Source organism: Palaemon carinicauda, chromosome 18 (assembly GCF_036898095.1).
Source record: "Palaemon carinicauda isolate YSFRI2023 chromosome 18, ASM3689809v2, whole genome shotgun sequence".
Lineage (NCBI taxonomy): Eukaryota > Metazoa > Arthropoda > Malacostraca > Decapoda > Palaemonidae > Palaemon > Palaemon carinicauda.
The window spans coordinates 28,498,909-28,522,800 of record NC_090742.1 but is presented as its reverse complement, the minus strand read 5'-3'; the positions used below and the strand labels follow the sequence as shown (position 1 = coordinate 28,522,800).

General features: G+C 34.6%; 2 protein-coding genes across 4 annotated transcripts in view; one reads left to right on the top strand and one right to left on the bottom strand.

The window, feature by feature from the left end:
• Rab3 (RAS oncogene family member Rab3) overlaps nucleotides 1-11,473 on the bottom strand; it is a 201,020-nt gene extending 189,547 nt beyond the window's left edge. Inside the window, exon 1 of one of the 2 annotated variants that reach the window (XM_068392205.1) lies at nucleotides 11,377-11,473. The gene's annotated coding sequence lies outside the window, so the exon portion shown is untranslated. Of the gene's footprint in view, nucleotides 1-2,049; nucleotides 2,236-11,376 lie in introns of those variants that run through there. The other variant, XM_068392204.1, reaches the window with a different exon arrangement.
• The window catches only part of LOC137657738 (cytochrome P450 2L1-like), a 238,311-nt gene that overhangs the window by 175,150 nt on the left and 39,269 nt on the right, over nucleotides 1-23,892 (top strand). Inside the window, exon 1 of one of the 2 annotated variants that reach the window (XM_068392202.1) lies at nucleotides 22,294-22,429. The exons of the other annotated variant lie outside the window; for it this stretch is intronic. The gene's annotated coding sequence lies outside the window, so the exon portion shown is untranslated. Of the gene's footprint in view, nucleotides 1-22,293; nucleotides 22,430-23,892 lie in introns of those variants that run through there. 2 annotated transcript variants of the gene reach the window in all.

Below are 23,892 nucleotides of genomic sequence, written 5' to 3'. Positions count from 1 at the left end.
AAATACGAAATTAAAGCTCCATTAACTGGTCCATGTATTTCATTCTGGCCTGGAGGGGAAAGGGCTTTTAAAAATGGAACCCCGAAAATCCGAATTTTCTTGGAAGTGAACCAATCACATCTTTACGATTCCCTCCGGGAAACCGCCCTCCCTCTGCATACTCCTCCCCTCCCCCTAATCATATATTACGTCATTTCCTGAAATATGTATATTCTTCAGATGTTAGTTTGATTACTATATTTAGTCAAATTCTAATCGACTATTCCGGAGCATTTTTATCATATATTCTAAATATGTTAGAATTATATTCAATTGTTTTTTTTTTTCATATTCATGTTAAAATATTTTTTTATTAATGCGTGTATTTATTCTCGTTCAATGTGCATGACATTGAAACAGGCAACCAAGCCTTCCCATACCTGACCTGAAGAAAGTAAGATGCAAATAGGAGAGGTGGTTAAAATAAAAAACCGTCTCTGAAAGGAATACAAGTTTATAAATCTAGTTGATTGGTCTATGATTATTCGCATATCTCCCTGCATTCTGCATTAAGTGCTACTCTTTTCTTTGCAACTAAGCATCCCATACTGCGGAAGCATCTTTAGCTATTCATTGGCATTTTTATAGATATGTAAATATTTCTAATAATAATTATCTGAATTTCATTTGAAAAAAATTCGACTTTAGTTCCTAGTTAGATACGTCTTATTTTTAATCTTTTGGAAAGTTAGTAGTTTTGAAAACATCGGGGGTAAAAAAGGTGAGTTTTAATTTTAGTTCCTTGAGAAAAAAACTATTTTGAATTTGAAAAATGATCGAATTTCAATTTGAGAAAAAAAAACAAATTTAATTTCAGAAATACTTATTTCTCACCACTTCTTTTTATGCCAAAACTCCACATGGCATATTAGAGCATTGCCAAATCAGTGGCAGTGGTGGGAATGACACACAAGGAGAAAATCACGAAATGCTATTATAAGAAGTTTCCAGGGAGATTAGCGCCAACCTACCACTCCAAAAGTGTGGGCGTGGATTGCATGCGAGCGAATTCCTTTGGTTCTTTGTAATTGCAAATGCAATCAATCCACGCCCTTTTTCGTAAATAGCATGCACGCTTGAGATTCGTAATAGGAAGCGAGTTCGACCTCTGAAAGATTTCGAATTGAAAGAATTCGAGTTCCGATTATCACTTGACAGAAAATACGCATGAGAAATGTGCTCCTCCGCCTTCCTTCCTCCTCACCCCGTCTGGACGTCACTAGCTCTATCTTTATGTCGTTCTCTCCTAATTGGAAAATCCATATTTAATTCAGTTAACCTGATCACCGAGTTACCATTATATATATCCTTTTATAAGATGGCGTGTGTTTACCCTCCCACACGCGTACACAAACGGTTCCCCTCGACTATCGAACTCCGGCTAATTTTTGTGGAGTTCTTTGTATGACTGGTATTATGCGTGCAATAACTTCCATATAGATTCTTATTATGGTATAGTGGTTATCACCTTTATTGTATTTCTCCCTTTTTATTTCCTCGGGTTAACATTTTCAAAACAATTTAACTTTATGACGAATCTGATCCACGTATCTCATACAGTATTAACAATTCATACATAGAATTTCAAGTATCCGAGGCTGTATCATCACATTAGCTCCTGGCCACAGAAAACATGGAAGTGATTAGTCCCAGGCATAAGCAATCGATAATAAATGTATTTGTGTCTGCTGGGCCAGTATTCTATACCGGATCACACACACACCATATCCCGAAGAGGTGACGGAATAGCCAGCTACGATTTTTTTTGTGTTGCTTTCTGCGTTGTGGGACCTTGGAACAATCAATGAAATTGTGTCACAGGCCCTGAAACACGTCCTACCTAGCCTCCCTGTGCATTTTACATGAATATAACGCCTTTATTGATTTTCTGTATAACCATTTAGTAAGCAGAAACAGAACCCACCCTCTGGTAACTAATACAAGGGGCTGCTGACACCAATGAGCGCAACCTGGCCGAAACCTTTTTCGAGTTTGGACCCCTTCACTGACCTGGGATGGTGGATGCTTTTACGGCCTCTTCTTCCGCAGTCCAAAGAGGGTTTGTACAATAAGTCCAGTCGAAGGAAGAGAGAGACACTGTTTCACGATAAATATTATCAATACTGGCCTCCTTCCCGTGGCTCAGCGTCCTCTCGGTCTCACTCACTCACTCACAACACAAAACGGCTGCTCTCTCTCGTGACGTCATCAACATGGCCGCCACTATATTGATCAGCTGGACGGTAAAGAAGGAGCACGACATTCTTTTCGAATTGTGTTTCTGATTTTTTTTTCCTTTTTTTCTTCTTCCTTTGTTATACAGTAAACCCTTTAAAGAACCTTTGGCTTATGGAGTTGGTGAGTGACACCCCAGCCGGCTAATCACCGTCAACTCAACAATCTCGGGGCTGATTTTAGAATCACCATGGAAGTTGAGTATGGTGAGTACTGCCAACTTATAGATCCTTTCTCCAGGCATTCAACTGTGTCTATCGATTCATTCAGACTTTCAGTGGGCGGCGACAGGGAAGGACGTTAACATTTCTGGAGGCACAATTTTCGGTGCTACTATAGCGTGAGGTCTACCACACTATAGCGTGAGATCTACCTCCCGTTACTACTATAGCGTGAGGTCTACTGCTGAATTATTCGTCCCTCATAGATAAAACACATTTCATACATTTGTTTAAGCAATAAACACTTAATTTAAACATATCTTAGATATAACTTAAATAGATAATTGGATTTCTAATTACATTAAAAAAAGGAATAAAGGTAAAAATAAACATGTTATATATTTCCATACATTTATTCTAGCTATACACTCTTCGTACATTAAACATGTTATCATATATTTTCATACATTTATTCTAGCGATACACTCTTCGTACATCAAACATGTTATCATATATTTCCATACATTTATTCTAGCGATATACTCTTCGTACATCAAACTGGTTATCATATGTTTCCATACCCTTTCGATGGCAACGTAACACAGGCTTAAATTCTCCTCCTCTGTTACGCTTTCTTTTTTCCTGCATAACAGAACCACATTTACGGCATGGATCTGCTTCTTGAACTGTATCCAAGAGATTGTGCTCTCTTAAAAAGGCGAGTGCTGCTTCTTCTGTCAGAATGACTCTTCTATAAAACTCCTTCAGCAACATGTTTAGTACCCTTAATCGATGATATCTCTTTTAGGCCGAGGGAAAAACTGATTTAGGAGTTGTTGTTGTAGATTACAGCCAACAGTTCTCGTTGACACGGGCCATTCCCTTGGTCGGCCAGTAGCGCGATTTAGGAGCTCCATTTGCTTCATTTTATATGGGCAGGTCCCGTTTTAGATGGATTTGGGCAGTTCACATGTTCGATGGTTAGGTGCGGGGCTCCGGGAAGCTGGTCACGAGGTAGACCTCACCCTCCACCTGGGTAGGCGACGTATGGCGGTAGACCTCACGCTATAGTAGCACCCAATTTTCTCCACTCCTCACTTTCTTTCTTTCTTTTTCCTCCCCAGTTTCAAGAAAGATCGTGTGTCAAGTATTCTGGAGTAGAAAGGTATTCCCGAAATAAAGTCAACTCTAACCTTTGATAGATTATCAAAAATGTAAATACAAATCAGAAGTAATTTGTCTTTACAATTAAAGAAAATGATAAATGGTCGTTGATTCCCCATTAGTGATAAAACAGGGACAATGGGTTTATTTGCTGCTAAATGAATAACTGAAAAACTATTAAAGTGTGCAGACGTTACATGGGAGGTGGGGGAGGAATCGCTAATTTTTGGAAACAAAACTCCAATGCAAGAACATATGTACAGTATGTTCACGGTGCTATTTTCCTCATCATGGTTGACTAAAATATATGTGTATCTATCTATCTATCTATCTATCTATATATATATATATATATAATGTGTGTGTATATATATATATATATACATATATATGTGTTTATATATAAATATATATATATATATATATATGTGTGTGTGTGTGTATATATTTATATAAATGTAGATAAATAGGTAAATAGATTGATTGACGGATATATATATATATATATATACACACACAAACACACACACACACACATATATATATATATATATATACACATACATACATACATACATACATACATTTATATAAAGGTAGATAAATAGGTAAATTGATAGACGGATATATATATATATATATATATTATATATTATATATGTGTATATATATACATATATATATATGTATATATATAGATATATATATATATATATATATGTATGTATATATATAAAGTGTCTGTGTGTGTTTAGAAATAATCTGTCGAGGTAGAGATTATGAAGTAAATCTTAAGAGCTTAAAATGGTTACGGTAAAATGAGTAGTGATAGTTGTAGGGTTTTTGTTTTATGAGCTCAAAAGGATTATCATAAAAATCAATTATCTAAAATGCTCAAACTTAGAGTTCTTTTTAGGTTTAAGACTTTAAAAGTTTAAGAGGCGGTAACAGAGATACGAGAAAAAAAAGTCAAAATATAAATAATACGGATGGTTTATAAAAATATAACTTGATAATCTAATTAGAATATACAATTCTCACAAATTTATAACAATATTATTATTATTACTATTTTTATTGTTGTTGTTGTTGTTGTTGTTGTTACTACTAGAAAAGCTACAACCCTAGTTGGAAAAGCAGGATGCTAAAAGCTCAAGGGCTCCGACAGGAAAAAATGGCCATTAGATAAACTATGTGAGAAGTAATGAACAATTAAATTGAAATATCTTAAGGACAGTAACAACAGTAAAGCAGATGTTTCATACTCGTATATAGATTATAAAGAGAGTTTTCTATCAGCCTGTTCAATATAAAAACATTTACTGCAAGTTTGAACTTTTGAAATTCTACCGATTCAACTACCCGATTAGTGCATATAAAGCGATGTTATTATTATTATCATTATTATTATTATTATTATTATTATTACTTACTTACTTACTTACTTTTACTTACTTACTTACTTACTAAGCTACAACCCTAGTTGGAAAAACAAGATGCTATAAGCCCAAGGGCCCCAACAAGGAAAATAGCCCAGTGAGGAAAAGAAATAAGGAAATATGAAATATTTTAAGAAAAATAACATTGAAATAATTATTTCCTATATAAACTATGAAAACTTTAACAAAAACAAAAGCAAGAGAAATCAGATAGAAATTATTTCTATCAAAGGATTCAGTAACTCATCATCTCATTAACAACAAGTTACTTTGAACTTTAGGCTTATCAATTAGACCCAGTGACTATACAGCGAAGCTTGTAAACTACAGTATGAATGAGGGGTTTAATAGAGCGTAGAGGTCTACCTGTTCGGTCATCAGCAGCCATTGCTTGGCCCTCCCTGGTCCTAGCTTGATGGAGAGGGGCTTGGGCCCCAATCTTACATATATAATGTTGGTCTCTAGGACATTGTCCTGTTCCTTGCCTCTACCGATCATGAGTGACCTTTAAATTGACATTAATCAAAAATAGGAAAAGATCAATGGATGCTTTATATCTGTGTTAAAGTGTGTGAGACTGACAGACAGATACTGACTATTATTATTATTACTTACTAAGCTACAAGGTTTATGAAGAGGCTAGAGCTCACTATATACATCTCAAAGACCATCATAAGTTCCAAAAAGTATCTTTTCCAAATAGATCTTGTTCACCTATTAAAGTATAGAATTAGTATAAAAGTAGAAGGAAAAAGTAGAGAAGCGTTGGAAGGTAATGACTAGTAAGAAATATAAACAATCTTTCAATTGAGCTTCTTATTATACAGGGAGTAAACAAAGATATAAAAGAGCTGTAATAAAGAAAATAAAGTTATTCAAACAAAAACAGATTATTTCCAATCTTGAAGTTGACTGGAATAATGAGCTACAGTCTAGCACGTCAGAGGGTTATGCAACTCGTCAAGGAATAAGAATGGAGATTGTGATACAGTTCGCTAAAGAATAAAAGCCAATGATACAACTCCCTAAAGACTAATTAAGACAATATTACAACTTACTAAAGAATAAAAACAACAATGAATTAACTCGCAAAAGAATTAAAAAAAAAAAAAAATCAGTGATAAAAGTCCCTAAATAGTAAAGAAGACGATGATGCAACCCACCAAAGGATGAGGAAGAAAACAGATACAACCCTTCAAAGGATAAGAGAGAAGACATTGATGCTGCTTATCAAGAGAATAGGAAGGAGACATTGATGCAACTCACCAAAGAATGCGGATAAAGATAACGATGCATCTCACCAAAAAGTAATGAATACGACAGTGATACAATCGCCCCAAAGAATCATGAAGAATCCAGATGACATTTTCATACCAGTATCAAGGACATTGTATTAAACAATATCAAGTGAGAAATAATTCAAGATATACTGGAGAGTTATGAGATAGCGGTCACATTGAAAGATTAGATGCCGAGTAGGAACAAAAGACTGAATTAATGACAAAGTTTAAGCAGTATATAAAGAGGACTTTATAAGAAATGTAGTTTCATGCGAACACTCTTACGGAATAGATTTTCCGAACAAGATTCTACAGAATTAAATAACTGATAAATATTTATAAAATTAAACTATGTAAGTAACCCATGTGACATAAAAAAAGAAACATTATTAAATTCGATCAATGTGTTTACAATCTACTAATGGCCAAAACTGAAATGTTTAAAACGGATAGTCAAAAACTTCCAACAATATACAAATAAATGTTACTTCCCAACTATTGTCTAAATAATTCATTTTATCTTTCCATGGAGAGTACCCATAACATTAAAGTAAGTAGGTTGGTCAGGGAACCAGCCACCCGTTGAGATACTACCGCTAGAGAGTTATGAGGTCCTTTGACAGTACTACATTGGATCCTTTTAACTGGTTACGTTTCACTTTCCTTTTGCCTACACATACACCATAACCTGGCCTATCCTTTACATATTCTCCTCTGTTCTTATACACCTGACAACACTGAGATTACCAAACAATTCTTTTTCACCCAATGGGCTACTGCACTGTAATTGTTCAGTGGCAACTTTCCTCTTGGTAAGGGTAGAAGAGACACTTTAGCTGTGGTAAGCAGCTCTCCTAGGAGAAGGCCACTCCAAAATCAAACCATTGTTCTCTAGTCTTGGGTAGTGCCATAGCCTCTGTACCATGGTCTTCCACTGCCTTGGGTTAGAGTTCTCTTGCTTAAGGGTAAACTCGGGAACACTATTCTATCTAATTTCTCTTCTTGTTTTGTTAAAGTTTTTATAGTTTATATAGAAAATGTTTATTTTAATGTTGTTAATGTTCTTGAATTATTTTATTTTTCCTTGTTTCCTTTCCTCACTGGGCTATATTACCTGTTGGGGCCCCTGTGCTTATAGCATCCTACTTTTCCAACTAGGGTTGTAGCTTGGGAAGTAATAATAATAATAATAATAACCCAAGCCCCAAAAAATCAATTGGCCTCGAGGTTTGAATAGGAAGAAGGATTAATAACACATTTCTGCTTTGGTCCAGGTAGTGAGGCTGTTTAGGCCTACTGTATTATGTCTGAAATTTAGCAGAGTAGTATTCAGGATCCTTTAAAGCTATCCTGCTCAGCCATATCCCATCAGACTTAATTTCAGAAGGGAATTTTTATCCTGCGAAGAATTGACAACAATTTTCTAGAATAGGGACCACCAACACAAGCTGCTGAATTCCATAAGATTTTCTTCATATAAAATTAGAAATTAAAGCACTTACAGTCAGAGTTGTTTCTCAACTCACATCCTAGTCACACTAGATAATACATGTTGTTAGCGGAGAAAATTCTACAGATTTTAATGTGATGAAACACGGCAGGAAATTATGAAAATAAAAAAAAAATCATCTCATTTTAATTAAACTTGAACTTAATCTTATCGCTTTTATTGGAATTATTTTGATAAGCGCCACTTCCGTTGACTATGGGGTCCCGATTAACGCTCAAAACAGGTTATGCTTATGAGAGAAGTAGAGATTTTTTTGGGATTAGTAAGGCTTATAATGACATTATCAATGAAAAATGTCCCATTGTATACCAAGCTGCGATAGTGGAGTCGAGATTTTGTCACTGTTTACTTTTTTTTTTTTTCCGAAAAGGAATATTTTTTTACCGATGATTATGACCTGTAATTCTCATTACATGCAAGACTAATATTTGCTCTAAATTTGAGACTATGAAAATACGTCAAATGTAATTTCAAAACGTTATTTCGTCGTAATATCGCTTCTTCATGACATTGCCCGGAAGATGTACCTAAATTCAAGTAGCCAACTGTACCAGGTAGGGACAGAAAACTTCATGATGTAATTGTAATTTTAAAGTGAGGTGAAACTTATAAGTTCATCTATGAATCATAGCAGAACAACAAAAGAAAACACAAAAAAAAATAATTTATATTTACACATATGTGTGCGATATACATATACATCTGTTTATATACATATACGTGCATATATATATATATATATATATATATATATAGTAAACGTCATTATAAGTGTCTTTCAGCACATGTGACTGAACTGATAAGGCACCTCAAGTATTGAAGATAGTTACGTATATATGCAAGAAAGTAACAAACTTCACAATTCAGGTCGGTTCATTTAACAATATTCCCATTTCCACCTTCATAATACTTAGTTTAAATCGAAGTACTAAATAATAGAATGGAAAAAAAAAGAAAGACGAAGGAGATTGTCTGTCCCGAACAGAAAGAGGCTAGTTCCGACAGTGCTTCTCGCGGGGCGTACTGTAGGCATCACTGTAGGTTCATTGAACCAAGATCTTTCTTTAGACTTTGCATTGAACTTGCTTTGTATCCCTCTACTTTACCTTCGTTCCCGGTTCATTTCTTCCATCTTGCTGTCCAAGTCCTCTAACTTTTACTTCATTGCGTCAGTAAAAGTCCCCCCCCCCCCCCACACACACACCTATTTGGGTGGTGAATAGTTTCAAAGGCCTCAGCACCAGGCCATATAGCCCAAAATCATAAATAAAATCTAATCTAAACTCGATGAAAAATAGTTTAGGAATATTTAATCACGTATCCTTAATGGACTATTCTGTGAAATCAGCTATAACCTCTGATTATTATTATTATTATTATTATTATTATTATTATTATTATTATTATTATTATTATTATTATTATTATTATTATTATTATTATTATTTTGGAACAAACCATGGTTATCATTAACTTATTTCTTCAAAATGAAAGAGAGATCAGTGTCTGATTCATTGAAGGATTTAGGAGAGGATTTTCACATCTGCCTGATTAGTAAGGATTAGTAAGGTATAAACCTAAGACTTTTTTTATTAAAATGTCTTTGAGAATATAATATATAATTGATTTGAAAGAACGAGGAAATCCCTCACAGTTTCTTTTTGAGATACAACTTCATGATGTTGAATGCAAATAGAGGTTGAGATGACAGACTCGGTTACAACGCTTGGCAAATATTTTATGAGACGTTATTTGCCTTTCATTGAGCTCCGCTTTGTGAATGAAATATTCCTTTTGTTGAATGGTGGTAAGATAAAGCTGTGTGTGTGTGTGTGTGTGTTTGAGAGAGAGAGAGAGAGAGAGAGAGAGAGAGAGAGAGAGAGAGAGAGAGAGAGAGGGGGGGGGGGGTGATGGGAATAGTTGTAAAATGTTATCGTGTAAGAACCTTGATAACCCAATGGGCCAGTTTAATGACAGTTTTGTGACGTTAATCTTTCCCTTTGAACTTTATCTCTCTCTCTCTCTCTCTCTCTCTCTCTCTCTCTCTCTCTCTCTCTCTCTCTCTCTGTCATCGTCCTAATCGGGTAGTTGAATCGGTAGAATTTCAAAAATTCAAACTTGCAGCAATTGTTTTTATCTTGGGCATGCTGACATAAATCTCCTTATACAGTTCATTTATGAAAGATTTGTTTTAATGTTGTAACTGTTCCTAAAATATTTCAAACTAATTGTTCATTACTTCTCATAGTTTATTTATTTCCTTATTTCCCTTTATCTCTGGGCTGTTTTTCCCTGTTGGAACCCTTGTGCTTATAGCATCCTGCTTTTCCAACTAGGGCTGTAGCTTAGCTGATAATAATAATAATAATAATAATAATAATAATAATAATAATAATAATAATAATAATAATAATAATACCAGGTTAAATGCTTGATTAATTGGCACATGTAAAGCGTCGCACCGAGTATGGTCATCAACGCAAACATTTACGCAACTGATATCAGGATCATGACATTTCTCCTCTTTTAACCCTTGAGATGTGTCAGTCGAAAATAACCGTTCGAACACAATATATAACCGAATATTCGAATACTGGTAGTTTGGAAAAATTTGCTCCATAACAGTTGGTTGAAACAGTCCTTCAAAGATCAACTTCTCGAACTAAGTCTTGTTGGTGGTATGATAGTAGTATCTCGAAGGAAGTTAAGCTTCAAGGAAATACCATTCGGCTGCCCAATCTACAGGAGTTTTCTTTCGGAGAGAGAATAAAAATGCTCGGGAAAGCTGGTAATTCGTACATTACAATCAATGATCAACTGCGTTTGAGCGACAGACTACAGATCATTCTATAGGGAGAGGGGCTTATTAAAAGAGCTCACTCGTAATATATGTTTTTTCTTCAAATATAGATATGATATCTAGCTTTAAGCATCTAACTTTCGAGTACTGAAGAGAAATTTATGTCAGAGAAATTAAAAAACAAATGTAAAATCATGTCAATTATACTTCTTTGTATTCTAAATTTATTACTAAGTATTATTTGTACCCTGCTGGTTTAACTACGTCTAAGCGCCTCATTGATCAACAGCGCATACACTACCAAATCAGTTATATACATCATATGTACTATAAGTGCATCCTATATATTCGTTTGCTTGAACACAAACAGCCGAATGTTAATAGACGCTTAGGATCCATGTCTAAAAGAGTAGCTGTCATGAATGAAGAGAAACCTGTCTCTATCAATCCTTATCTGGATTTTGAATGACTATTTCCGGTCCCTGGAGTATTTTGCACTTACTGTAACTCATTTTAGCAGGTGGCTCGTGATTTTCGAATGGCAATTACAAGTTTAGATTTCATGAAATCCGTAAGAAATTAGTTAATACGATATTGATAGATTATTTGACGATGAGATCTTGGAGTTGCGACAAAAATATAGGTGATACAAGTGTATGAATACACCTAAAGATACATGTAAATCAGTCTATGAAAAAATAGTTATTAAAAAAAGATTCCTCCTTATATGGGTAAAGAAAACACTCACCCGATGAAAGTTTTTAAAAAGGAAAAGATGAAGGCAAGGTATAAACAATTCAACCTGCGTATATCAAAAGCACTCCTGTTCACATCAACTCTGGCAAAGAGACTGACAGACAGAAATTGGAGCCACACTCCCCTTCTCGTTTACACACTAACGCAAGGGACGATACGACTTCCTGCGATAAAAGTAAAATCAGCTGTTGTGCTGAAGGTGATTAGTTGGTTTTACTGTGTTACTTGTGGTAATTATGGCCCTTAAAGGCGGCCTTTTTTTTTTTTTTTTTTTTTTTTTTTTTTTTTTTTTTTTTATTAATGTTCGAGTATTAAGTTTTCACTATAAAATCAACAGTGGGTCGGATTATTTCACGTCATATGGTGCACCGACAGTGATTTTACTGAATTATTTACGTATTTGAATAGTTGAAAATATTTCTAATTAAAAACCCTTCTTTGATTGAATACATTTGTCTGGGTTTGGATTATGAATCCAAAGGCTGTTGATTAAGATTAAAAAAAAAGAAAAAAAACTTATAAAATTCAAAGATATTTTTGAAAATTATCTTAATTCCATGTCTTCAGATTAATGAAAGAACCGAGTCTAAAATATTAAAGACAATTCTGTTTCCATAAGTCTTTCTGGTAAATTAGGTTTGTTTTAAATAAGCTGACCCTCATAATTCAGTTAAATAAATGTTGGAAAGAATATAAGTATGTAGCCTAGTAGAACACTTTTTTCGATGAGAGAGAGAGAGAGAGAGAGAGAGAGAGAGAGAGAGAGAGAGAGAGAGAGAGAGAGAGAGAGAGAGAGAGAGAGAGAGAGAGAGAGAGAGACTGAGGGGAGCAGCTCAACTGTTGCGGAAAAATAAGAATTAACTTGGTACTTTATCGTTATTTTATATTTCACTCTTATGAAAAATTGTTTTTCCTCTACCTGTTTCCAAGTAGGGTGATCTCCCAGGTCCATTTAACTATCAACTTCCGTCTCTCCTTAAATCTCTAATCTTTGAACTTTTGACGAGTGTTATCTTAAAGAATTATTTCATATCAGTCTTTGTTTTGATCGTAATGTGAATTCTATAAAGGCCAATGCTGATTAATGTACTAAGTAATTTCTCTACTTTTTCAATTAAAGTTTTTGAATCCTCTCATCTCCAAGTTGGACTTTCTCTCTCTAGATTATTTTTTCCCTTTATGTGCTTAAACCTAGTGCTTTATATCTCTCAGTTTCACTATTAAACAACGTCCCGTCTTTTTTATATAAAGATTATGATTGAAATTCCCTCCTGTCATCTTCAATTCATGTTTTAATGGTGCATCCATTTCCCTGTCAGAACAACTAGAATCTCATCACCAGTCGCTATTATATCTATTTGCTTAATAAAATTTATGCAGTATTCCAGGCTAGAGGAAGGAAATCTTCGGTTCATGGTGTTTTTGTTACGCACCTTATTTCAACTTCTGTGAGTTTTAGTCTTTTTAGTCTCACATATGTTTAAAAGATGTGAAAATGTGCACTATATGGATTCGTCAGTATTTTTGAAAGTTTATCGCCAAAATGTTATCACAGGATCGTAACATTTTACTTCATGTAGCTTATAACTTTGTACTTATCTTTAGAATGACTGGTAGGCTATTTCCTGTCTACAGAGATTCATTGTCTATAACATTGGTGAAAACAGAATTTTTTTCTAATTTCAAAATTTCAAGGATAATATCATGGCCCCCTGAATGGGCCATGGTTCTCGTGGATGGTTCACCCATGACACCGATAGGATACTGTGCAACAAATGATGGACGTTATGGGCTTGAACCAAACATTACTCGTTGATTGACAAGGAGCAGTATGCTATTGTCTAGTCTTCAAAAATTTAAATGCGAATCTTATGGTTTTAAAGTCCTGGCGGGTCTATTTTTATATTCATCTCGTTTATTATTATTATTTTTTTTCAAATGTTGTGTAATACGTGTTTTGTTACATACAAGTTAGTTACGCCTTGAATAATCGTTTTCTTTTATATGTTGCAATAAAGAAGACGTAAATTCTTAAGTAATACTTCAGAAAGTTGCCTCTGCTTTAACTGCATGCCTATATGCTTCCGGTATTATTATTATTATTATTATTATTATTATTATTATTATTATTATTATTATTATTATTATTATTATTATTATTATTATTATTATTATTATTATTATTATTATTATTATTATTATTATTTATTTATTTATTTATTTATGGACTAACAAGAAACCTACTCTGTTCCCTATCCAACTACTCCAATCCGCAATTTCAGCTACAACTTCCCTAATTTAATATATGCCTTCACACTGACTCATGTGCTCTCAAATTCAAATCCCATTACATCTTCACAGATTGTTGTCAACAAGACGGCTAATTTGCCATTTGTTCCCCCTTTATTATGAACATTGCTCCTCTCATTCAATCTTTACAGTAGCTCTCCCTTGGTAGTAGGTTGGGCAGGGCACCAGCTACCCATTGAGATACTACGGGTAGAGATTTATGGGGACCTTTGAGTGGCCAGATAGTACTACATTGGATCCTTCTCTCTGGTTACGGTTCACTTTCCCTTAGCCTACACATACACTAAATATTCTGGCCTATTCTTTACTTATTCTCTTCATGTAAAGGATTAAAGCGAGAATTGAATTTAGAATATGTACAATAACCCACCAAGTTATCAGAACCGGGCGTCCAAATACTTAAAAGAATTGCTCTACACATTGCGCAGCCAACAAATTGTGTCGACACGAGAATAGTTACAGATGGCTTCAAACTGTTGGAACCTAGATATATATCTACTTTAGGCTCAAGAGCCTTTAAATATGCGGCCCCGAGACTATATAATTAGCTCCCACGAAACATTCGAATAATTGAAGACATTAAAGGCTTTCAAGAGGAACCTGAAGATTTTCTTATTTCACAAGTCTTTTGACAGTGACGATTTAACAGTAAATGAACAATACGCGTTATGAAACGTTAAATACTCTGAACGAACAAGGTAAAAGGACAGTGGAGGTCCTGTAGAGAGTGGAGTTCCCTGCTGTATGGGACCGGAAAAGCAGCCATCAAAGTAAAGTAAGTCCTCATACACCTGACAACACTGAGATTACCAAACAATTCTTCTTCTCTCAAGGGGTTAACTGCTGTACTGTAATTCTTCAGTAGCCACTTCCCTCTTGGTAAGGCTAGAAGAGACTCTTTAGCTATGGTCATCATCTCTTCTAGGAGAAGGACACTCCAAAATCAAACCATCATTGTACGACACATCATGTCCAAGGATCTTGGCAAGGATGAACCTGCCATCCTCACCCCGAGCCTCAAACAGATAACTATTTCTTTCTGTGGTATAAGTGGGGCATTCAGTCAACAAATGCCTCACTGTCAAGGGTATCAAACAGTCGTTGCAATATGGCTGGTGTTGGCTAGCCAGCAGAAACTAACACACTCCGTTTTCTAGTAATCCACCTCCCTTGCTCTGCCTCACTCATGTCATTCTCACACGTCCACAATTTCTCCAATGTCTAGGATGTGTCGCAGTACACCGTCTTGCACTATCTTTCATAATGACTAACACTATATAGTGCTTTCAATGACGTCACTGGGAATCGCCGGCGGCCATGCTGGAGGGCATACAAAGCCAAAACATGGCGGCTGCTACAGCGAATATGGACAATGAGAGCGACTTTGTCAAACAATTGTCAGGTGATGATAAGCGTTTTTACAAGCAGAAACTCGATCTAATTGATGGCCTAGATCCATACCAGATGCAGAATTCATTCAGTCAAAATATTGAGGATTTTCCCAGTATTTCATACATTGATATGGTGAACTACTTGGTACTGTCGGCCAACCCAGAACATGAGTGGGCATACATTTCCATTGAATAATCTGCTTCCAGAATTTGTTGTTTTTCCCTTTAATGCTTTTAAGTCCAAAATTAGATAAACACTGGGCCGATTAAGAGAGTGTTTATAATTATAATGCTAATATTGATCATTTAGCCTAACCTTGTGCATTATAATTTTTTATTGTCAAAATGTATGTAAAAATTTTGCATTATTATGTCAAATCTTTATCAGTTCATGCCTAACCATTGTGTTTGTGTTTGGTTACAAATGCTATAATTTCTTATATACATATAAACATATGATGGACAAACTCTATTGTAATGCTCTTGGATGATCGTTTTGCCTCCTTTCAATTAAATGCGCGTTTAATTATTTTTTCAATGTTTCATATATAAGCTGAAGACCCCTTCGGATTAAACCAGCTTTCAGATATTATTATCATTATTATTTATAATCAATGTTTATTCATCACATAGGTCTGTATGTCTGCACAATTTAATACACAAATTAAAATAAATATAAATATACATTTAATTATATATAGGCATGAGCACCTTGGCGAAAGAGAGACCTAGGTAAGTAGCCTTTGTTAATATAGCCAATATGGGGGCTTTTAATTTTTGTTTTGAAAATCTGAGATGCCCCTTTTGATGTTTAAAAATTGAGATGCCCCCTCCCCGACACACACTACACACTGAACTGACGATGATACTTTTGAAGTCACCCATGCGATCGGATATAGCATGTTTACACAGGAATAATGATACTTTTAGGGCCTAGCCGAGACTGACCTGATATGAAATGATCAGAACAGATACGTGCTTAGGGTAGTGAGGATTCACGTAGATCAGCCCGTGATATTCTGGTCAACCACGAGTCACGTCTGCACTTGGATAAAAATTCATCTGTATCTTTGTCCTGATTCTGAATAACTGCCGGTATGCGGTAGAAACTCTCGTCATCTCTTCGTCCTCGATTCCCACAGGCAACAATAGCGCAAAAACTGGGCATTGTGTGAATGTGAATGTGATGAAATGGCTAAATATTCAACAGTTCAACCATAGCTATTCACTGAACGCGTCTTTGTATGCCCTCCAAGATGGCGGACCGGAAGTTTGATGACGTGTATTGAAAGGACTCTATACAATATTCAAATGAAGGGCTGGTGTTTCCAATCAAACAAATTGTTGAAAATTCAGAAGCTCAAACTTAAAGCAGTTGCTGACATAAGTCTCGTTTCATAGTCTACATGTTGTTTATCTATTTGATATATATATATATATATATATATATATATATATATATATATATATATATATATATGTATGTATGTATATATGTACATACATATATGTATATATATATATAATTATGTATGTGTGTAAGCATGTAGATGGAGATAGATGATCCACTGTGGTGACCCCTGAATGGAAGAAGCCGGACAAAAGAATGAGAAGATATATATATATATATATATATATATATATATATATATATATATATATATATATATATATATATATATATATATATATATATGTGTGTGTGTGTGTGTGTGTGTGTGTGTGTGTGTGTGTGTGTGTGTGTGTGTGGGTGTGTGTCTGTGTGTCTCTGTGTGTGTATATGTGTATGCTTTATAATCTATTCTTTACCTCTCCAGCTCATTTCCACATAAGACTGCCCTTGGGCTTGTAGTAATCTCCTTTTCCAAGTAGAGCTGTGGCTAGTTTTGGCTAGTAAGGATAATAATCCTCATTTAGTTTGAGAAAAGGTTGAGGCAGCTATTAACTGGAGAGGAGAGTATGAAAAATGGACTGTGTTGTAAGTAAGCCAAGTGGGTTGGAGAAAAATGAAGTCCAAAAATTATATAAAGAGAAGATATATGAACTTCTAGCTGGGGTTAAAGATTGAAAGGAGGAGGGACTAAATGGGGAGAGTTTAGAATTTCATGATGGAGTCATAGGATCATCAGGATTTCGTTAGTAGTTAAGACTGAGCAGCCTGTGCCTAATGTGTCATACTACTGGAAGATATATTGTTCTCTAGTCTTGGATAGTGCCGAAGCACTGTCTTGGGTGAGAATTCTCTTGCTTGAGGGCACACTCGGGCACACTATTCTATCTAATTTCTCTACCTCTTGTTTTGTTAAAAAAATTTATAGTGTATATAGGAAATATTTATTTTGATGTTACTGTTCTTAATATTTTATTTTTCCTTGTTGCCTTTCCTCACTGAGCTAGTTTCCCTGTTGGGGCCCCTGGGCTTATAGCATCTTGCTTTTCCAACTATGGTTGTAGCCTAGCAAATAATAATAGCAAATAATAATAATAATAATAATAATAATAATAATAATAATAATAAAATAATAAGTAGACTGGAATGATATTTTGATTGATCTTCTGCATTTGAAATGGTCACAATTATATAAAAGTGGTGAGCCTGCTTTTCTCTTGAATGAGAATCCGGTCAACGTAATTGATAGGCGTATCCATTTTCGTGTGCTAAAATGCCGAGTGAATGACAAACCCAGGTTCAATTATGATTGTAGACCTGCTATTTGATGAAGCAAGAGGTTTATTATCTTTCGAAGGGTAACAGATCAAATTTTACTTGAAGTAACTATATTCAACTAAGAGCTGTAGCTGAGAGGCTTTATGCTTCAACTGAAAAGAAATACAATTTAGCCATAAAAACCCCTCTCTGTTACAATCTAGGAACATAGGTGGCGAGCTACCTTACAATCTGCATTCTTTGGTGTCGACGTAACAGTTCCTCCTTTACATATAACAGATGTCTCTGTCACTCACTGTCCAAAGAAAAAGGCAACCTTTTTTTCTAATGTGTTTGACAGTAAGCAGAGTAATGAGAAACTCGATCTTCATAATTCCTGGTTTCCTAAAGCTAAACTATCTACTTCAGCTTTTCTGTTCCCTAGTTTGCAATTTGGTTCTCATAAAAGCTTTTGAGCATGTGATGCCCTTATTACAATCTCCAGTGCTGCACAGAAATCCCTTGGTTGTGATCAGGACGTTCGTACGACTGGTTTTGATTTTAGTGCTGCCTTTAACCGTGTTAATCATGAGGCCCTTGTTTTCAAACTCAAACAGTTGGGAGTGGTTGGGTCGTTTCTCAGCATTATTATTGAACTTTTAAGTAATAGATCGCAAAGAGTTGTCGTTGATGGGCACCGTAGTGAGTATAGAAATGCGATATCTGGTGTTCCTCAGGGTAGTGTTCTTGGCCCATTACTTTTCATACTATATACACATGACATATGGTTTGGCCTAGAAAACAAGCTTGTTGCACATTCAGATGATGCTGCTCTCTTTGCATCAATCCCATCTCCTGAATGTAGATCTGGGGTTGCTGAATCCCTTAATAGAGATCTAGCTAAAATTAGTGCATGGTGCAAATTATGGGGTATGAAGTTGAATCCTAACAAAACTCAAAGTATGATTGTAAGTAGGTCAAGAACAGTGGCTCTTCAACATCCGGATCTCAGCATTGATAATGTTTCTTTAACTTTGTATGACCTTTAAATTTTAGGTGTGATTCTCGACAGCAAATTTACTTTTGAGAAACACATTACGTCTGTGTCTTCTTCAATTGTACAAAAAATTGACTTATTAAGAAAGTCTTTTAAGATTTTTGGTGATCACTCTCTTCTGGAGAAGTGTTTTAATTCTTTCATTCTACCTTGTTTCGAGTATTTTTCTCCTGTCTGGTCTTCAGCTGCTGATTCTCATCTTAATTTGTTGAACAGGAACCTACGGTCTATTAAATTTCTTATTCCTGATCTAAATATTAATCTCTGGCACTGTCGTTCGATTAGTTCATTATGCATGTTGCATAAGATTTTTCATAATTCTGACCATGGTTTACATTCAGATCTTGCTGGACAGTTCCATCCTGTTCATTATACTACGTATGCTGTTAATTCTAACAGTCAGGCCTCCTCCATCATGAGGCTGAATACTACACAGTAGTCTAGAAGTTTTATTCCAGATGTGACCAAGTTGTGGAATGATCTTCGTAATTGGGTAGTTGAATCAGTAGAACTTCATAAGTTCAAAATTGCAGTGAATGTTTTTATCTTGAACAGGCTGACATAAGCCCTTTTATAGTTTATATATGAAATATCCGTTTATGTGTTGTTAATATTGTTAAAATATTTTATTTTAATTATTCATTACTTCTTATATCGTTTATTTATTTCCTTTCCTCACTGGGCTATTTTTCCTTGTTGGAGTCCTTGCGCTTATATCATCTTGCTTTTCCAACTAAGGTTGTAGCTCAGCTAATAATAATAATAATAATAATAATAATAATAATAATAATAATAATAATAATAATAATAATAATAATAATAATAAATGAAAACACCCCTGACGAACCTTTATGATTATGGAGGTGTAGACCCAAACAGTATTTTTCCTTTCTTTTCTATGAAGACCGTTGATTACTTGCCTCCAAAGTTGTCTGTTATTTTCTGCAATTTAAAACAAAAAGGTTCTTTTTGCACTTGTTGGAGAATTAGTAATGTTACTTCATTTGGTAAATGTGTTTGTGGAACTTTTAACCCTGCTGATTACTGCCCAATTTCCAGAACACCCCTATCATCAAATGTTTTTTAACGTCTTTTGGGAAAATGTCTGAATAGGTTTGGTGACAGTAATCATCTGTACCTTAGTTTGCAGGTTGTCTGTCGCAAAGGCCTTGGAACATATGATACTCTTCTTACAATCTCATTGCTCTACAGAAATTCCTTGATCGTGATCAAGAAGTTCGCACGATTGGCCTTGATTTTAGTGTTGGCTGTGACAGTTTTCAAGCTCAAACAGATGGGAGTAGGTGGGTTTTTTCCTAGCATCATTATTGAATTTTTAACTAATAATTTGCAAAGAGCAACTGCTGATAGGCACCATAGTGAGTATAGGAATATGACATCTGGTGTTCCACCGAGTAGTGTTATTAGCCCATTACTTTTCAGGCTACTAGGCTATATACACGTGATATGTTATTTGGCCTTTGTTGCATATGCAGATGATGCAACTCTGTTTGCATCAATTCATCTCCTAAATGTAAATGTGAGGTTGCTGAATCTCTTAATAGAGATCTAGCTAAAATTAGTGCATGGTGCAAATTATGGGGCATGAATTTGAACACTGACAAAATTAAAAATATGATTGTAAGTAGGTCGAGGACAGTGGCTCCTCGGTATCCAGATCTTGACAGTATTTAAAAGGTTTTTTAAACTCTATACAACTCCCTTAAAATTTCAGGTGTGATTCTTGATTGCAAATTCGCTTTTGATAAACATATTCGGACTGTTTCATCTTCAATTGCAAAAAAAAAAAAAAAAAAAAAAAAATAGTTTATTGAGAATTCTTTTTCAAGATTTTCTGTGATCAATCTGTTCTGAAGAAATGCTTTAATTCTCTTATTTTATCTTGTTTCGAGTATTGTTCTGTCTGGTCTTAAGCTGCTGAATCTAATCTTAAATTGTTGGAAAAAAAAACAATCAAATTTCTTATTTCTGATCTAAATATTAATCTCTGGCACCATCGGTCATTTAGTTCTTTATGCATGTTCGCTTAATTCTGACCATCATTTGCATTCAGGCCTTCCCAGACTGATTGAGTAATGTGAGAGGTCAGAGGAAGTTATAAATAGGAAGAGGATTGGCTGATGTTTTTAAACGATATTATGTTGATTAGGGGCAATGAAGAGGAGCAGTATAAATTAAAGTAAGATTATTTGAGTAACTGGAAGCAAAGAAGATGGAGTAATGAATATTTGTATAGATGGTGGAAGAGCAAAGTGTCTTGTTCATATGAGTATATTGAAGTAAATGTAATGGATAATGACAAGATGGTAAAGGAGGTGACCCACGGAATATGAAAAGGAAGAAATATATCACATATATATACATACATATATATATATATATATATATATATATATATATATATATATATATATATATATATATATATATAATGGTAGGAAAATTTAGTTGCCGTGATATCCAAGCCAAGGTGGGGAAGTATAAAGAGAATGTTTAACAAATTCTCCTTTATGTGAAATGAAGTAAGGATTTTGAATGTAACTTGAAGAAAAAAAAAATGAGTGGAACTATTTGAAAAGTATATTATACGATATAAGAAGAACTGAAATGGTGAGGAATGTAACGATCTGCAGAGAAGGGTGCATTAGAAAGTCTAGCATAAATGAAAGGTTTAATCAGAGCATTTTGAGATGGAAATAATGAATTGTAATAGGTTGGTGAAAAAGAGTATATTTCAAAATTACTTTAAGTTAGAAGAATAAGAAAACCTTGAAAGTATGGAGCTACTTTTTTTATTAGTTTTACTGTATAAGAGTGTCAGCCACACGATTCATTGGTGAAAGACTGAATGGGGCAGTGTTTTGATATTTTTCTCTCGAAAAATAATGTTTCATGGATTGCTTGATGTTGAAAACAAAATATGCACTGTGATTTAAAATAAATATATAAAGGAATTTTTGTTAAATAGTGTTAATTGAAGTGACAATGGTTATGGTCATGTTACTCTTTCTTTATATGATTTTTTTTTTTTTTTTTTTTTTTTTTTTGAGGGGGTGATTTTTGGTCCTTAATTATGACTGTCAAAAGTTGAAAGACGATGGACCCAATAGTGCTGGATAGAATCTTGATTTCTCATTCTCAAGTTGGTGGTGACAGTCATGCAAATATACAAATGCTTGCTTGAAGAAGACCGAGTGTGTTCAGCGGCTGTAGGGAGAGAGAGATAAGCTTTCAATTTAGTTTGTGGAGTGTGTCCGAGGTGCCAAACATCACTTTTAGATGCACAAAGTTCTTCAAACTTTAAAACTGGCATCATTTGATTATCAGGAAGAAGAACATTTGTTTCAGTGTGAATTTTAAGTACGGAATGTTAATGTTGGATAGAATAGAAGCAAATGGATGGTCAGCACTGGATGCAGTACGACGATGTGCGAGCAATAGCGGCTCAATGATAACATCCCTTCAATCCCTTGTTCCTTTTTAGTTTCCTATTCCTCCAAGTGGTATAAGGGCACACGTCGTAAAGTCACCCAGTTGCATGACTGGCGTCTTGTAGTCTATCTAGAATCTAGATAGTGTTCCTTGTGTTGTTGCAATAGGAAGTTGTTCCAGAGTAGCTGTAAGTAGGAAAATATTACGGATTTAATTGAGCGTTTACTATTGACACGTTAAGAAAGTCTGTTCTTTTTTTTTATTTGTACAGAGATACGTAAATCCAGAGTGATGCATTTCATTCTAGGTTTGTCCTTCAAGGCAGTAACACTTGATTGCATTTCCTGATATATATACACAATTTTGTCGGAAGAACTTGATAAGTAATATGCAATATTGAAATTATGCATGTTTACGCTTAGATGGAGTCATTTCAGAGAACATAATGGCTACATGGGGCCCTTTTTTTTTGCATTAGGATGCGACAGTTTTGAGGGCCGATGACATATTTATGTTTAAATATCCTAAATTAATTAATATATATATATATATATATATATATATATATATATATATATATATATATATATATATATATATATATTCAACCTAGAATGTTTTACATATTATAGGCCTATGTCAATGAGTGTGATCTTTAAAAAAAAAAAAAAAAAAAAAAAAAAAAAAAAAAAACTCTTGACATCAATAGAAAATACAAGGCGACGGACTAATCCATCGAGAAAATTCGATCCTAACTTGCTTTTAAACAGCAGATTCTCATTACCATCACTGTGAGCATCAACAACTTGATCAGTTTTGTACTATGGTTTTGTAAAGATAATCAATAGTTGAACCCGATCAAGTTGTCCCTTTTTACTCAAAGCTTTCTGGAGTAGTGTGAACAGATTTTTTTTTCACATATTTCGTTATTGTGAAGTGAAGTGGTTAGTGTTTTGGTCCTTAAAACCAGACGCTCCTGGCCAAGGTCGGACAGATACTCCTTCAAGTTACCAATTTGCTTTATTCAAGCGTTCTTCTTTCCTTCAATTTAATCGAAATTTTAAGTTCAGGATATTATGTTAATCCTTTCCCTACTTCGATTCATATCCCGTGACCTGTTTGTGTGTACGTCTATGTGTGTGAGTACGAAGTTCTTCCCAGCTGAACTCGTTTTATATTGCCAAGAACAAGGAATTAACACGCGTTGTTATTATTATCATTATTATTATTATTATCATTGCTTATTTTCTTGTGATGAATGAGTTCCTGTGTCAATGTTGTTGCTTATGAAATCTTGAGGATATAGTCACAAACCTCACATAGAGTGAGGAAAAGTTTGGCAATTATAGGTTGACCTTCAATATTCATATCACTAATCGATCAAAATTATCAGTGTTGTCGTAGTTGCAATAATCAATGCGATGGTCACCCAGATCTTATCATATCCCAGCCCCAATTATTATTGATTATAAGTTATCTGGTGTAACCAGACACGGAAAACGGATTTTGAGCGAAGCGAAAAATCTATTTTTGGGTGAGATAGCCATGGCGTCCTGATGGAAGGTTCCTTTTTGGTAGCTTCCTTAGGTATATAACTACTAAGATATTCCCAGAGAATTTAACCACAGGTTATCACAGAATTCTAACTTC